This window comes from Bos taurus, chromosome 1 (genome assembly GCF_002263795.3).
Source record: "Bos taurus isolate L1 Dominette 01449 registration number 42190680 breed Hereford chromosome 1, ARS-UCD2.0, whole genome shotgun sequence".
Taxonomy (NCBI): domain Eukaryota; kingdom Metazoa; phylum Chordata; class Mammalia; order Artiodactyla; family Bovidae; genus Bos; species Bos taurus.
The window spans coordinates 126,046,958-126,065,137 of NC_037328.1; positions in this window are offsets into that span (position 1 = coordinate 126,046,958).

Here is an 18,180-nt window from a genome sequence, read left to right on the forward strand (position 1 = left end):
CGGTATATTTTAAGTAGCACATGTAACCGTGGCTTCGTGTCTTTAATTTGTCTCCATAAAATTAGGACATAAGGCAGAAAGGCATGAGGGGATAGCACCAGCCAATTTTTAATCACCTTTTGAATCATTTTCTTGAAGGACTGCCAATACTCTCTGACATATATCTAACAGAAAGCGAACGAGTCTAGACACACTGAAAAAGGAAACAATCATTGGTGGAAGCTTAGTACTGCTGTACTGTGTTGTGATAATCTGCATGTCTTCCTACGGAAGAGTTTATCCTTCAATATTATGAATAACTGTTTCTTACTTGTGAAAATAGATGTCCACTCTTCTTAGTCACTATTCCAAAAGCCATTGCAAATTTTTGTCGTCATTAGAAAAGGGACAAATGAATTGCATTTCTGGTTTGCAGATTTCTAACCAGTTTGTGGACTTTTTGTTCCCAAACAGCTTCTTCAGAGTCTGTCAGTGAGTTGCAGAATTAGAGTGTTTATTTATAGGTTAGAGGCCAAGAATGCTGATTTGGCTGTTAATTGTGGCAGGATGTGACTTTTTAAAGCTCTGAACACATACCTAGATGCAGCAGAAATGCTCACATATTGACTGTTTAACTCAGTGAAACACAGCTTTGGGTTTGAGCTTTTGAAAATGTTTCCAATGTACTATGCTTCTAAATGCAGAAGCTTCTAAATGCACGGCCTTCAATATTTTTTGTTCTTGAACAATCTCTGAAAGCTGTTCCAAACATGGCATTTCTTGAATGTGTAACATTATTCTCGAATGTGTAAAAGTGGCTGGCCACCTTTCTCATGCCTTATACTCCACCTAAAATATGCAATAAGCACTCAAGCAGGAGTCGGGGGTCGGGGGTGTCTTCGGATGGTTTTTTAACCATCCTGAAGAAACGGCCCTTCTCCTCACAGCTCACCACAACCTTGAGAAAGGACCCCGTGTAAATAACCCTTGTTTCCAGATGAAGAACAGGGACACATTGATTTTATTTCTTCTTTTAGGTCAATCTCTAGTTAGATAGCATGATCTGTTTGTAGTATGCTGGATGCAAAAATGAAAATTAATAGGCAAAATTTTTAGAGAAGTATTCTAATTTTATATTTAAATGTTTATAATAGCAATTTGTTTGTAAAAACTGGCCTTAGCACACAGATGAGAACCAGCGCTTTTTGGAAAGCCTCATCTTTGTCCTGGGAATTTAATCACCTGGAGCTCTTACCCAAATGATAAAGACCTAGGAGGTCTTGAAACATGTAAATAGTGTATAGTTTAAAGATGGATAAAAATCATTTTCTAAAACAGAAGAAAACAGGTCAGCTATGTTATAGGTGTGTCACTAGGCTGCATTTAAAAGTCTTTTCAAAATTCTATTATAGTTAGAAATGTCATTAAATGCACTCTTCCAACAAAGCTGGACCAACAGACGGTCCACTTTTCTACCAGGTTTGTTTCCTTCTATGGAGGCTATGAGCAAAACGAAGCAACTGAATACCAAGGCAATACAGAAATGAGGCCCAGTTCACGTTGATGAGGGTTCAATCATCAAACGTAGTAGGCTTGTGGATAACATAGCCAGGAAAACGTGCAGCCCTGGACACTCCGCTCCTGGTTTCTCTGGAGCAGAAAGAAGAATAAAGCCTCATGCCATCCAGGAAAAGGCTCTATTTCAGGGATAGGGGAGGATACCATGCCCACTCTTCTCTCTAAATAAAGCACGTGCTAGCTCTGAGCTCTGTCCATTTCAGCCTTCTCCCAGACTGTGTCCACCACCCTCAAAGCCTCCACTTGCCACAAACCCAGCCTTGAAGACAAAAGGTTTCTAAAAGGATTCCATGTGTATTTAGGCCTTCTCAAACCATCTGCCTTAGGAGGTTCATCCATTTCTAAAGTAAGGCTTTAAGTACAATGACTGCACTCAAATTTACAAGGATGCACAACCCGCAGGTCCCCATCTGCAGTCATTAATCGAAGGGCCGTACACATTTCCCCCTCAGGTCAGAGGCAGAGAGGATTTACCAGTGACCAAACAGAGACCTCCTGGTGTCAGTATTTTTTAAGTTCATTTAATGGTGTTAATGGAGGAAGGGGAGAGTAACGGAAAATGCAGGCATGAAAAAAGACACTGAATAATGTTTTTCCACTGCTTGTTCAATTAATTCTTCTTAAGCAACCTTAACTCCAGTCACCACCTACATCCTAAACAGCTGTGTTTAGCTAGCTGGCGAGGCTTTCTCAGGGTGTGTGAACAGGGACTACAGTATGGTTTCAAATCGTTGGTGAATTCTCCCAGAAAAGCATTATTTAATCATAATCCCATATGACCTGATACATTAAGCAAAAATAGTCCATAGAAATAGCTATCACTTTGTCAGTTCTGTGCATGTAGCTGAACAAAAATGAGTCATGTTTGTTGTATAATTCGCCATGATTTCAGTTTCTTGAGACATTTGTTCCCTATGATCTTGAATATGAAAATCTGTATAAATAACTATGCATTTTTTGCTGAAAAACAAATGTATTAAGAATAAATTATTTGTAAGCATCATGTTTAGGACTGCATTTGTACATTCTCTGTATGTTCAGAAGACAACCTTCAGCAAACATTCCTAAATTCATGGCATGTATGACCCTAATATGGAGAAGGAAATGGTAACCCACTCCAGGATTCTTGCCTGGAAAATCCCATGGATGCAGGAGCCTGGTGGACTATATAGTCCATGGGGTCGCAAAGAGTTGGCCACAACTTAGCAACTAAACAACAACAATGGCACTAATAAACATAAGAAAAGACATTATCCTTTTTATAGAAATGAACAGGCAGATGGGAAAATGGTAGTTTGTCCTAAAGAAGCACTCTTAGTATATTACTTTTTTTTAATTAAAAGATTTATTTATTTATTTTGGCTGCATTGGGTCTCAGTTGCAGCATGTGGTATCTTTTAGTTGTGGCATTTCAAGTCTTCATTGCAGCATGTGGTGTCTAGTTCCCTGACCAGGGATTGAACCCGGGCCCCCTGCATTGGAAACAAGCATCACTGGACTACCCGGGATGTCACCTCTAGTGTGTTACAATTTGAGTTAGATGAAAAAATTCACGAGTTATTTTGAAGCCATATTGTCTAAGAAAATACATAATCCAAGTAATGAAGCTTTTCCTTACACCTCACTATTTTTCAAGGGCACATGTAGTCCATGGATTTCTATGCCAATGCAACCTGTCCCAGAACCCTGTGATGTGTTTGACTTTGCATCATCTCCATCCCAAATAATACTACCAAGGGAGACCCAACTTCAGTTCTCAAGCTCTGAGATTGTAAAGTCCTTAAATCATGTTGACTCCTGTTTCAGGTAGGGGTTTTTGGTTATTAGGAACAGAAAATTCTCCTCTCAGGACTGAGGGATTCCCAGAATGCACAAAGCTGACCAGCCAGACCTCAAGAAGGACAAAGAACAGGACAGAGCTTAAGATCCCAGCTGGGAGCTCCTGCCCCCAGCCAGCAGCTCTCCAGGGAGAGAGAGCCAACTTCAGCTGCTTTCTGGCCCTGTTGTATCTGTTCCCAACTCACATTCCTGGGAGGGAGTATCTGATTGGCTTAACCTAGCCCAGGTCACATGGACTCCTCTAAGGTAATAGGGTACCGGCGCTTGTGATCTACAGCCCTTTCCAGGACTACAAGGAGGGGAAAGTTCAGTTCCCCAAAGGAAGGGGTGACGGGCAGATAACAACAACAGCTGTCCACCTCATCATCCATCCCCTTGGCCCTCTGGTGCACAGGCATACCTCTGTAATCCTAACTCGGAGGGAGCATGAGGACAAGGACAAGGGGAGACTGAAGGTTTGGGCTGATGGGCACTGTGTAAAGCACGTGCCCAAGCTGGCACTGTGTAAAGCACGTGCCCAAGCTGAGTGTCTTACCCACGCAGGGTTCCTATCCAAGTTCTGAAGCAGCTGGTTACAGAAGGAAGGAGGAAAATACATGCCAGCAGACCCAAATGATAGCAACCACAGCCCAGCATATGGCTGGCTAGCCTACCCTCTTCTTTCCATGTATTCTTGGCTTATGTAATACAACTGTATAATCTAAGTGTGCTTGCCCCCTTTCCTAAAATCAGCCCCAAGTCCTGGCTTAGAACTGCAGCTGGCTTCCAGCACCCAGGATCTCCATGTGATATGAATGCCTCTCAGTGATTCGTTCAGCTACGCCCTGACTAACTGTAGGCAGAGAAGAATTGGATCACTGAGAGGCAAACTCGCACTCACAGTGTCATACCACTTCTAATAACATACTGTCCCAGCAATACCTGACAGTCATCACCTCCCAGGACTGGAGGCCAGGTCCTCCATGAGCTGGTTGTGGGTTCCTCAGGTTCTGTGTGCTGGGAGGAGCTCTGAATGCCTTGCTCCAAGGTCACTCTATTTTTGCTGTTCAATACCTCTTGAGCCAGGGCTTCCCAGGTGGCACTAGTGGTAAAGAACCTGGCTGCCAATGCAGGAGATACAAGAGACATGGGTTTGATCCTGAGTTGGGAAGATCCCCTGGAAGAGGGCATGGCAACCCATTCCAGTATTCTTGCCTGGAGAATTCCATGGACAGAGGAGCCTGGCGGGCTACAGTTCACAGGGCTGCAAAGAGTCGGCCATGACTGAAGTGACTTAGCACGCATGTACACATCTCTTGGGCCTGTGCCAGATATATCTGCCTGTTTGCCTACAGACCCATTTCCCTATCCTTCCGCTCGTTTGTTCTGTGATTCTGTGCCCCCTTCCCTCTGGCTTTTGTTAGGTTCTGCCAAGAGAAGAAGAAACAGTGGAAGAAGGCTGGTGTTTTTCCTCTTCCCTCTCCACTCTTTCTTCATGGTTCCAATTTTTTCTGGAGTCTTCAACCCTGACTGCTGCTAGCAGTCCAAGTGTAACCCTGAGGGAAGCCAGAATAAGAGCAAAGCCAGCACATGGAGTGCGCCTGAATAGAGTAAATCACAAAGGGAGCCTTGATCAACCTATGCCTGAAGTCTACACAATTTTTAACTTTTCCTTTTAAGTTAATACAGTTCCTTCATTTTACAACCCAGTTTAAGTTGTATTCACTGTATGTAATCAGAAACAACTGATCCATAAGGTCTTCTGCTGCTGCTACTGCTGTTGCTAAGTCGCTTCAGTCATGTCCAACTCTGTGCGACCTCATAGGTGGCAGCCCACCAGGCTTCCCCGTCCCTGGGATTCTCCAGGCAAGAACACTGGAGTGGATTGCCATTTCTTTCTCCAATGCATGAGAGTGAAAAGTGAAAGGGAAGTCACTCTGACTCTAGCGACCCCATGGACTGCAGCCTACCAGGCTCCTCCGTCCATGGGATTTTCCAGGCAAGAGTACTGGAGTGGGGTGCCATTGCCTTCTCCAAAGGTCTTCTAGTGTCCCAGTTATATATGGATAGGATTTGAACAGCTCCCATCCCACCTTCACTCAGCCAGTCCAGCATTTTAGAATCTGTATCTTTTTATTGTATTCAGCTGCTCAGTCATGTCTGACTCTTTATGATCCATGAACTGCAGCACGCCAGGCTTCTCTGTCCTTCACCATCTCCTGGAGTCCTTCACCACCTCTAAGATACATCTGTATCTTAGATATTTGAAATTTGTCATTCTTAATGTACAGATTTCCATATAAGGACTCAGGGCTGCCCAGTGACCCTCCTGCTCTCCATTGCAGGCATTTCATTTCTTTGATCCTCCTACTTCTACTGTCTCCTCAAATCTCTCATCCTACCCTTCCCATCTCTTTAAGAACCACACTCCATCTATTGCACATTATTCTTCCGTGTGTTGAACTACTTCTACTCGATAGGATTCTCCTCATAAACATTTTAAAATGTGCTACTAGTTTCTCCCATCTTCTAAAAAAGGAGTCACCCTCTTCCCACTATGCCACACTCTGACAGCCACCCCACTCTTCCTTCTCCTTCACAGTCAGGCTTTTTGCAAGAGTGGTGTACACTTGTATTTGTTTTCATACCTCCCACTCGCTCCTTCACCCACTGCATTCAGGCTTCATTAATCTCACTAGAATGGTTCTTGCAAGATTTCCAACCACCCCTTTATTGCCCCTTCTTAGACGGGACATTTCTTAGATCCTCTTTTCCACTCCCTTCTGCAGAAGCTCTTCCCTCAGCCTCTGTGACCCATACTCCCTGGATGTCCTTCAAGCTCTAGCTACTCTTTCATAATCTCCTTTGCTAACTTCTCTTCCCCTATTGCTATCTGATGTCAGTTTTCTCGAAGTGTCACTGCAGGCCATCCACAACAGTATACTTTATGGTGTACTGTTTAGCAGCTTGAGCCTGCCACTTCCTGTGAACTCTGACTCACAGCAGAGGCATTGTAATTCTTATTCCAGAAAGCTCAACTTTGAGCCTACTCCTCCAATCCTTCCAGTGGGTGACTAAGACAACCAATGCCTGTTAACAAATCCCCTTCAGCCCCAACTGTTGAGTGGATTCTGTTGTCTGAAACTGATTCCAAACTGATAAACTAGCTATGCAGAAAAAGATGGCGATCAGTACTGCTGTAAATAGGAAATCATAGCTCTTTATTCCCCAAACCATTCATTAGCAAGTAGCCAATTAGGCCCCTCCAGTTGACCATCACCAGATGGTCAATACTGAAATCAGATTGATTATATCTTTTCAGCCAGAGATGGAGACGCTCTATACAGTCAGCAAAAACAGGTCCAGGGGCTGACTGTGGCTCAGATTATGAACTCCTTATTGCCAAAGTCAGACTTAAATTGAAGAAAGTAGGGAAAACCATTAGACAATTCAGATATGACCTAAATCAAATGCCTTACAATTATACAGTGGAAATGACAAATACATTCAAGGGATTAGATCTGATAGACAGAGTGCCTGAAGAACTATGGAAGGAGTTTCATGACTTTGTAAAGGAGGCAGTGATCAAGACCATCCCCAAGAAAAAGAAATGCAAAAAGCCAAAATGGTTGTCTAAGGAAGACTTACAAGTAGCTGAGAAAAGAAGAGAAGCTAAAGGCAAAGGAGAAAAGGAAAGATATACCCATTTGAATGCAGAGTTCCGAAGAATAGCAAGGAGAGATAAGAAAGCTTTCCTCTATGATCAGTGCAAACAAATAGAGGAAAAAAAATAGAATGGGAAAGACTGGAGATCTCTTCAAGAAAATTAGAGATACCAAAGGAACATTTTAAGCAAAGATGGGCTCAATAAAGGACAGAAATGGTATGGACCTAATGGAAGCAGAAGATATTAAGAAGAGGTTGCAAGAAAACACAGAACTATACAAAAAAGATCATCATGACCCAGATAACCATGAAGGTGTGATCACTCACCTAGAGCCAGACAACCTGGAATGCAAAGTCAAGTGAGCCTTAGGAAGCATCACTATGAACAAAGCTAGTGGAGGTGATAGAATTCCAGTTGAGCTATTTAAAATCCTAAAAGATAATGCTGTAAAAATCATGCACTCAATATGCCAGCAAATTTGCAAAACTCATCAATGGCCACAGGACTGGAAAAGGTCAGTTTTCATTCCAACCCCAAAGAGGGGCAATGCCCAAGAATGTTCAAACTACTGCACAATTGCACTCATCTCACATCCTAGCAAAATAATGCTCAAAATTCTCCAAGCCAGGCTTCAACAGTATGTGAACCAAAAATTTCCAGATGTTCAAGCTGGTTTTAGAAAAGGAAGGGGAACCAGAAATCAAATTGCCAACATCTGTTGTATCATCAAAAAAGTAAGAGAGTTCTAGAAAAACATCTACTTCTGCTTTATTGACTATGCCAAAGTCAATAAAGTTTGTGTGGATCACAACAAACTGGAAAATTCTGAAAGAGATGGGAATCCCAGACCACCTGACCTACCTCCTAAGAAATCTGTATGCAGATCAAGAAGCAACAGTTAGAACTGGACATGGAACAACAGACTGGTTCCAAATTGGGAAACGAGCACATCAAGGCTGTATATTGTCATTGCTTATTTAACTTATATGCACAGTACATCATGCAAATGCCACGCTGGATGAAGCACAATCTGGAATCAAGATTGCTGGGAGAAATATCAATAACCTCAGATATACAGATGACACCACCCTTATGGCAGAAAGGGAAGAAGAACTAAAGAGCCTCTTGATGAAAGTGAAAGAGGAGAGTGAAAATGTTGGCTTAAAACTTAACATTCAGAAAACGAAGGTCATGGCATCCAGTCCCATCACTTCATGGCAAATAGATGAGGAAACAATGGAAACAGTGAGAGACTTTATTTTGGGCTCCAAAATCACTGCAGATTGTGACTGTAACCCTGAGATTAAAAGATGCTTACTCTTTGGAAGATAAGCTATGACCAACTTAGACAGTATATTTAAAAGAGCATAGACACTACTTTGCCAACAAGGGTGCATGTAGTCAAAGCTATAGTTTTTCCAGTGGTCATATATGGATGTGAGAGTTGGACTATAAAGAAAGCTGAGTGCCGAAGAATTGGTACTTTTGAACTGTGATGTTGGGGAAGACTCTTGAGAGTCCCTTGGACTACAAGGAGATCTAACCAGTGCATCCTAAAGGAAATCAGACCTGAATATTCATTGGAAGGACTGATGCTGAAGCTGAAACTCCAATACTTTGGCCACCTGATGCGAAGAACTGACTCATTGGAAAAAGCCCTTATGCTGAGAAAGATTGAAGGTGGGAGGAGAAGGGGACAACAGAGGCTGAGATGGTTGGATGGCATCACTGACTCGATAGACATGAGTTCAAGTAGGCTCCAGGAGTTGGTGATGGACAGGGAAGCCTGGTTATTGATATTTCTCCCAGCAATCTTGCTGTCCATGGGGTCACAAATTGAATTAGGCCCCTGATTTTTCACATTTAATTCTCCTTGGAAGGCAAAGCAGATTCTGAATCAGGCAAGAGACAGAAATCTCTTCAAAGAATTTGGTTCTGTTTCAAAGGAAAAAAGGAACATTAGGAAGAGGATTACCTATGATTTCTTTCCTCTAATGTTGACTCTAAATAGACAAAGGGATATATAACATGATACTTAGAACACAAAATCAAGTAAAAGAAGTCTAAAATAACACAACTAATAAATAATGTGACATTCCTATGTATCAGCAGAGTTTATATAGTTTCATATTGAGAACCAGCCCCTAAGAACCAAAAATCCATTATGTATAAAGAATGTACAAAATTATAACATTGGAAAGGAATTTCAAGAGTCTCAGATCTAAAAAATTAATTGTGGTCCTCCTACACAGTGGAAGGGGCTTTCTTGGCAGCTTAGCAGTTAAAAAAAAAAAATCCATTTGCAATGCAGGACACTTGGGTTCGACTCTTCGGTTGAGAAGATACCCAGGAGAAGGAAATGGCAACTACTCTCGTAGTCTTGCCTGGGAAATCCCACAGACAAAGAAACCCCAAAGACAAACAGTCCATGGGGTCACAAGAGTCGGACACAACTTCGCACTAAAAACAAGAGTCCCAGTGGCAGGCATCAGAAGTGAACCAGAACTTGAGCAGTTGCTTGGTTTTCTCTTTTTCTCGGTTTCCTTCTATCCCTGTAATGCACCCCCTGCTCCTTTTACCCTAAATTTCCTTTCAGGAAGAATCCATCCCACTCACTTTGGGAGAGTGCTCCCCCTGACTGTGAAGTGTGGAGCATGTGACCTAAGGCAGGCCTGCAAGCCCAGAGCATCTCTGGACTCTGTACTTGTCATAACTTGTTTGCATATGACTTCATGTGATTCTCTGAGCCACCCAGAGCCTTCAGTAAATTACTTCTTTTATTCTTCTTATTTTTTTCCCCTCCTTAAGTTAGCCAGAAAGTTTCCATTTCCTGCAACTAGACAATATTGACTGAGGACTTCAGTTTCTGGTCTGGCATATAAGAAGCTTACAAATTGTCACTCCATCCTAACAGCAACTAAAACTCGGAAGACACCCAGAAGATCACCAATTCTTCTTGGATCAAGAGAAGTGAGATCACAGAGCAAACCACTGTCCTCAAAGTTAGACACCCAGACAGGTGGATGCAAAGAATTACAACTTGCCATGTTAGGAATCCACAGAAATCCAGCAAAAACCTCTATAGGAAGAAATACTGGGTTCCTTTTCCTGATACATATCATGTCTAGCTTTAAATAAAAAACTACAAGGCTACTAAAAGGTCAAACCATAGTTTGAAGAGACAGAGCAAGCAACAAAACTAGATTCAGGGCAGGGCTGTTGGGATTATCAGACTAAGAATTTAGAACAACAATGCTAGAGACTCTAATGGAATAAGTAGATAACAAGCAAGAACAGAGGGTTTCCCTCATAGCTCAGCTGATAAATCATCTGCCTGCAATGCAGGAGACCCCAGGTTCAATTCCTGGGTCGGAAGATCCCCTGGAGAAGGAAATGGCAAACCACTCCAGTATTCTTGCCTGGAGAATCCCATGGACAGAGGGACCTGGTGGGCCACACTCCAGGATAGATCACTACAGTGTGATCTCTCTGGAATCGCAAGAGTCGGACATGACTTAGGGACTAAACCACCACCACCATGCAAAACAAAGAGATTGCAAACAAAGAGATGGAAATTCTAAAAAAGAATCAAAAATAAATGCTAAACATCAAAAACATGGTGATAGAAATGAAGAATGCCCTCGATGAACTCATTAATAGACTAGACACTGTTCAAGAAAGGATCAAGGAACTTGAGGACGTATCAGAAGAAACTTCCCAAATTGAAAAGTAAAGAGAAAAAAGACTGGGGAAAGAACGGAACAGAATAAACGAGAACGGTGGGACAATTACAAAAGGTGTAACATGCTCAATCGGAAGACCAGAGAAAAAAGAGAGGAACAGAGCATAGTAACTGATACAACACCTACTCAAAATCTGTGCAAAGGAAATTCTGCACATAGATATGAAAAGACTTAAAAAAATTTTTTTTGGAATATAGTTGATTTGTAGTGCTATGTTAGTTTCAGGTGTATGGTTTATATTTATATATATGTGTGTGTGAAAGGGTATATATATATATATATATATATATATATATATATATATTCAGGTTCTTTTTCCTTATAGGTTATTACAAAATGTTGAGTATCATTCCCTGTGCTGTACAGTAGGCCCTTGGAATCTTTTATACATATACATATATCCTCTCTTTTGGGGGCTTTCCCTGGTAGCTTACTGGTAAAGAATCCACCTGCAATGCAGGAGACTCTGGTTCGATTCCTGGGTCAGGAAGATCCCCTGGAGAAGGGAAAGGCGACCCACTCCAGTATTCTTGGGTTTCCTTGGTGGCTCAGCTGGTGAAGAATCTGCCTGCAATGTGGGAGACCTGGGTTCGATCCCTGGTTGAGGAAGATCCCCTGGAGAAGGGAACAGCTACCCACTCCAGTGTTCTGGCCTGGAATATTCCATGGACTGCAGTCTATGGGGTCCCAAAGAGTAGGACATGACTAAGCGGCTTTCACTTTTCTCTTTTTAGATTATTTTCCCATATAAGTCATTGCAGAGTATTGAGTAGAGTTCCCTGTGCTATCCTGCAGGACATTTTTAGTTTTCTATTTTATGTATGTGAAAGAAAGTGAAGTCACTCAGTCATGTCTGACCCTTTGTGACCCCATGGACTGTAGCCTACCAGGCTCCTCTGTCCATGGTATTTTCCAGGCAATAGTACTGGAGTGGATTGCCATTTCCTTCTCCAGGGGATCTTCCCAACCCAGGGACTGAACCCAGGTCTCCCGCATTGTAGACAGACACTTTACCATCTGAGCCACCTGGGAAGTCCTATTTTATGTATAGTAGGGTTTATATGTCAGTCCTAATCTCTCAGTTCATCCCTCCCCCCACCTTCCCTGCTAGGAACCATAAGCTGCTTTTTATATCTGTGACTCTATTTCTGTTGTGAAAATAAGTCAATTTGTACCATTTTTTAAGATTCCATATATAAGCAATTTTATATGATATCTGTTTTTCTCTAACTTCCTTCACTCAGTATGACAATCTTCAGGTCCATCCATGTTGCTGCAAATGGCATTTTTGTTTGTTTGTTTGTTTTGTTTTAATAGCTGAGTGATGACATGACTTTTGAAGGATTTGTAAGTAGTTTCTTTCCTTTCTGGGGAGTCCACTCTCAGTTTCTGATCTCCAATACTTTTTTCAAGAGCTGAAGGAATTCCTAAAATAAGATAGGATTTAAGAAACTTGGGGACCTTTGCAGATAGAATAATAAGTACTTATTACTTAAAATCATAGGATTAATAAACGATGTCCCATATTTTGCCTCCTCACATAATTTCTACCTTGAGCCTATATAATAGTGAAAAATATATGTAGAAAACTGAGAGGTAGAGAGAAGTAATGTGAGTGCCTATCAGTACCTATCAGTGCCTAAATGTAACTCTCTAAGAGCTGCGTTATTATTAAAGGTGCTCTGTAATTAGAGCAAGTGCTCTAATAAAGGTGCTCTGAGTGAGTTTTTACTCCTGCTCTTAATTCAATGGTTCACTGTATTCTTTCATCTTTACCCTGTATAAATCTGTTTTGGTGGTAATCTATAAATATCAGTTTAGAATTCTTTCATATTCTTATTTTAGTTACACAGAAATTTCAAAAACTGCAAAAAGAAATGCATTAAAGGAAATGAATATTTCTACAGATATATACATATAATACACCAACCATAAGAAGATTGTGATCCTATCTTTTGTATAAAGTAAGAAAAAGATGCATGTCCTCATTTTCTCTTGTTTGTTTTGGTTTGATTTTTTGGTTTTCAGCTGAATTTTTCTTTTGGGTTACGGTGTTTTCTTTGTGTTACTTTTATATCCTAGGAAAAGGTCAAACATAAAAAATGGCAGATATAAAATTCTATTGGAAGCCCCTCATTTTGACCTCTGATGTTATCTATGTCTTGTCAGTTGTAAAGCTTGTTCATTTATAGGCATCTACTTATCACAGGAATATAGGAAATCCAGGGCAAGTGGTATAAATCATGGCACCTGACTTCAATGTTTTTATGCAGCTGGCATCCCTCTAAAATGAATGTAAAGAGAGTACTTAAAAAGGAAAAGTTGAGGGCTTTTCTCAGCACAGGTGGCAGTTCCAAACTCTCTCCATCTGACTGGTTCACAGAATCATTTCGGCCCCAGAGCCATCATTTGCTCCTTGGTGGCTGGGGGGAGTGTCTTGGAAGGATGAGTCACAGCCATCCTGTGAGTCAGACTCAGGTCTGGTGAAGATGAAGTTCTTGCTTTCTTCCTGGACATATAACAACCCGGGACTCGTGCTATGAATAGCAGGGTACTTTAAAAACTAAACCTTTTCCTCCCCTTCCTCGCTGTTTAATGCCGTAAATAGTTCTGACACCTGTCAAGCCTCAGAGGTACTTGGCTCCACCCTTCCATCCCACCCCCACCCCAAGTGCTGGTGACTATTCACAAACCCTCCTAAGAGACCCCCAAGAGGAAACAAGTGCCCTGCAGTAAAATGAGGAGGCCGCACCTGGAATCGCTGCCCAGGTGTTTGGGCGTCTTAGCTCCCAGCCTGATGGTTGGAGGCCTGGAACGCTTGCCCCACTGTCCCCGCTGCGGCCAGGAGCTGGGTGGCTGCACATTCAGGCGACCTTGTGCTGTCTCAGTCTGAAGTTCCTGACGACCGGGACGAAAAAACTGAACCCCTCCCCCGCCCCCCCCCCCCCAACCTCCCCAGTTGGGGGTGGGGGAGTGGGGATCTTGCCCTTCCAGAGACTGGTATCTAAAGAGCTCTAGATGCATATACATACACCAAACTCAGACACGCTGGTCACTCCAGATGGCGAGATGACCCCCGAGCGGTACAGGTGCCCAGAAAGGCCACTCTCAGAACCACAGCAGGCGGAATGGACCCGGGAGATACGGAGGGGGAGGGGGGCGGGATCGGCTCTCGCTGCATTTTTTGCAGGAATTCCTGCAGGGCCGACACGGGATCAGAAATATATTCCGAGCAGCCGCAGGGATGCAGGGTGCTCTCTGAGTGTGCGCGGGGAGTGGTCGCCAGGGGGCAGGGGAGGGGGCGGCCGCTGCGCGTCTGGCGAGGGGCATCGGCGCCCGGGGAAGCCCGGGAACTGGGGGACGCGGGGCAAGTGGGTCCTGCGAGGACGCAGGCTCTGGCGGTGGTGCTGGCCTGAGGATCCGGGAGGTTGGTGCCTCGGCCTGGGCCAGGAGGGAAGCCGGCAGGACCGTGGAATGGCGATGGGGTGCTAGGGACCCACACTTCAGGACCCGGGAGGCCGCCGAAGAGCCCGCGATGGCCCCTACCCGAAGCCTGCTCTAAACTCCTGCCTCCTCTCACTGCAGCTCCTGGTCCCCGGCATCTTCAGACCAGACTGGTCTGACTTCTCGTGCCATGATTTCCTTGTCTTATCATCTTAGGACGATACTTGGCCCCTGTAGACCTCCATTTCCCCATCTATAAAATCGAGTTGGGAATATTCCTTATTTCACAGCGGTGTGAGAATTCAGTACATTTTAGCTAAGGTTATATTAGCTCAAACTCTTAAGAACTTATAACATCTCCGATCCATTAGGATCCTTGCGGGGTACGTGCTACTCTGGAAAAACCTGAAACTGAATTAACTTTCTAGATCAGTGCTAACAGAGATACAACACAAACCATATAGGTAATTTTCTAAAAGCCACTTAAAAGGGTAAAAAAAAAATCAGGTGAAATTAAATTTAGTGATATATTTGGTTTAACCCACTATATCCAAAATATTATCATTTCAACCTGTGGCATCAGCCACATTTCAAGAGCTTCAGTTTCTCCTGTGCTGGACAGCAGAGCTCTGACTCCTTGTCACTATTTGGGTCTCAGCTCAAATGTCACCACCAGCTTTGACTATGTAATTAGCAATCCCTGTCTCCTCCCGATGGGGAAAGAGTGGAAACAGTGTCAGACTTTATTTTTTGGGGCTCCAAAATCACTGCAGATGGTGACTGCAGCCATGAAATTAAAAGACGCTTACTCCTTGGAAGGAAAGTTAATGACCAACCTAGATAGCATATTGAAAAGCAGAGACATTACTTTGCCAACAAAGGTTCGTCTAGTCAAGGCTATGGGTTTTCCTGTGGTCATGTATGGATGTGAGAGTTGGACTGTGAAGAAGACTGAATGCCGAAGAATTGATGCTTTTGAACTGTGGTGTTGGAGAAGACTCTTGAGAGTCCCTTGGACTGCAAGGAGATCCAACCAGTCCATTCTGAAGGAGATCAGCCCTGGGATTTCTTTGGAAGGAACGATGCTAAAGCTAAACTCCAGTCCTTTGGCCACCTCATGCGAAGAGTTGACTCATTGGAAAAGACTCTGATGCTGGGAGGGATTGCGGGCAGGAGGAGAAGGGGATGACAGAGGATGAGATGGCTGGATGGCATCACTGACTTGATGGACGTGAGTCTGAGTGAACTCCGGGAGTTGGTGATGGACAGGGAGGCCTGGCGTGCTATGATTCATGGGGTCACAAAGAGTCGGACACGACTGAGTGACTGAACTGAACTGAACTGTCTCCTCCCCACCCATAAACACATATTCACTATGGCTTTACCTTGTTTTATTTTCTACACATTATTTATCACCATGTGAAATTAACTTGTTTACTGTTTCCATCTTCACATCAGAATCTAAGCTCTGCAGTATTGGATCCTCAGTACTCAGTACAGTGCCTAGCATATTGCAGGCACTTGTTTAATACTTGCTGAATGTATGAGCTAATGAGTTAAATGACTGGAAGTGGTAGTATCTACCTACTCTACAGACAGAACTACCCAATTTTGACTAAGAAGATCTCTCAGCATCATGGAAATTACCTTCTATTTGAAGAATATAGGCTGCATAGTACTTACAGGAATATGAAAACAGGCTTCTGTAAGTTTGATAATTAATCAGGCAATGACAAGTGACTTAGCCACCACCATGTGCCTAAGTTTATAAACTAACTCTCCCAACTGTGATGATGTACATTTCAGATGTTCTTCAGCTGTCACTTATTCGCTTTATAAATTATCTGAAAAGTAATGCCAATTCAAAGATATAGGATTTTTAAGAAGTTTTAAAAATAAAGATTAATATATAAAAATATTATGCTGAATCTAAACTGTGAAAAGCCAGTCCACTACGGAAGGGTTAACCTTCGCTAAAAAGAGAGTAGATGGCTTAAGAGTATGCATGTCTACTCTGCTGAAACTGATCAACATGAGAACTTTCTTGATAAAACTAACCATTTGGGTCATGGGTCAATAACAATGGTTAAAACCTATTTCTGGATAGGCAACCCAATTAAGGTAATAAATGTGTTTGTGGTACCAGTTCTAATGAACTCATTCACTGTTATAAACTGGTTAAACAGTGGTCTCTAAACCTAACTGCACGATAGAACTGCCTATGGAGTTTCACAACATAGATTCTAATTCAGGCATTCTGTTGGAGCTTTGCAGCCTGTCATTAGAAAACTCTCTTGGTGTCTTCAATCATCAGCCAGGCCTGAGAACCTCTGCAGAAGAATTGTCCAAATGTCACCAAAAGCAGATTAACCAGGACACCGAGGAGGCTCCATTTTCAAGGGCCTTCCATATGCAGGTGTGTGGGTGCTCAGTCGTTCATCATGTCCAACTCTTCATGACCCATGAATTGCAGCCTACCAGGTTACTTTGTCCGTGGAATTCTTTAGGCAAGGATACTGAAGTAGGTTGCCATTTCCTTATCCAGGGGAAGATATTCCAACCCAGTGATCGAACCCACATCTCCTGTGTCTCCTGCATTTGCCGGTGAAGTTTTTGACACTGAGCCACCTAGGAAGCCCCTTCATCTGCACGGGTCCCTCCCAAAGCTTTGTATCTAATTTCTTATTCGTAATTTTACATTTTTAAAAAACAAGTTCCCCTTAAGCTAAAAGGATGTACAAACTTTTTTTATTATGTAACCTGAATGGGATCCTGTACTGAAAACAGTTTTATGCAGGACATTATTGACACAGTTGAATGTATTTGAAGTGGGGATAGTTGGTTAGAATAAAGCATTACATTGCTGTTAAACTGCATAAATTTATTAATTTTACTGAGGTTACTTTTTAAAAAAGGGCTTCCCTAGTGGCTCAGTGGTAAAGAATCTGCTTGCAATGCAGGAAACTCAGGTTCAATCCCTGGGTCAGGAATATGCCCTGGAGGAGGAGATGGCAACCCACTCCAGTATTCTTGCCTGGGAAATCCCATGGACAAAGGTGCCTGGCCAGGATACAGTCCATGAGGTCACAGAGAGTTGAACACAACTTGGGAACTAAACAACAACTTAAGAAAATATCCTCTATCTTAGTAAGTGAAAATTGAAACATTTAAGTGATAAATGGTTAAAAAAAAAAAAGCCCATCCCCCCCCCCGCCCGCCACCCACCCACCGCCCTTGTAAAGGGGTCTCTCCTCATAAAACCTGGATCTGCTTTTGGCTGTAAACTATACTATCCCAGAACACTACAGTTATAGACCAAATCTGACCCTCAGCCTGTTTTTTTGCTTTTGTTTTTTTTTTTTTTACAGTCCATAAGAATGGCTATTACATTTTTAAAGGTTGAGAATTGTAAAGAAAAATAATACTTTATAATATGTCATGTGAAAAGTACATGAAATTCAAATTCTAGTATCTATAGGTAAAGTTATATTGTTTATGCTCATCCATTTATAAACTGTCTGTGACTGCTACACAATAGAGTTGAGTAGTTGCAACAGAGATTGTGTGGCCTTCAAAGCTTAAAATGTTTGCTATCTAATCCTCCAGAAAATGTTGGCCAACAGTGATCTTATACCATTGAATGATTACATCATAGATAAAACAGAAAATTTATTTGAAACAGTTAACTATTTAATGTCAAAAACATGATAGGAGAATTGTCTAACATAACTTATAAATACTCCCGATTGTTGAAAGATTTATTTTTGAAAATCTACAAGGTTGAGCACCAAAGAATTGATGCTTTCAAACTGCGTTGTTGGAGAAGACTCTTGAATCCCTTTCTGCAAGGAGATCAAACCAGTCAATCCTAAAGGAAATCAATCCTGAATATTCATTGGAAGGTCTGGTGCTGAAGCTAAAATACTTTGGCCACCTGATGTGAAAAGCCAA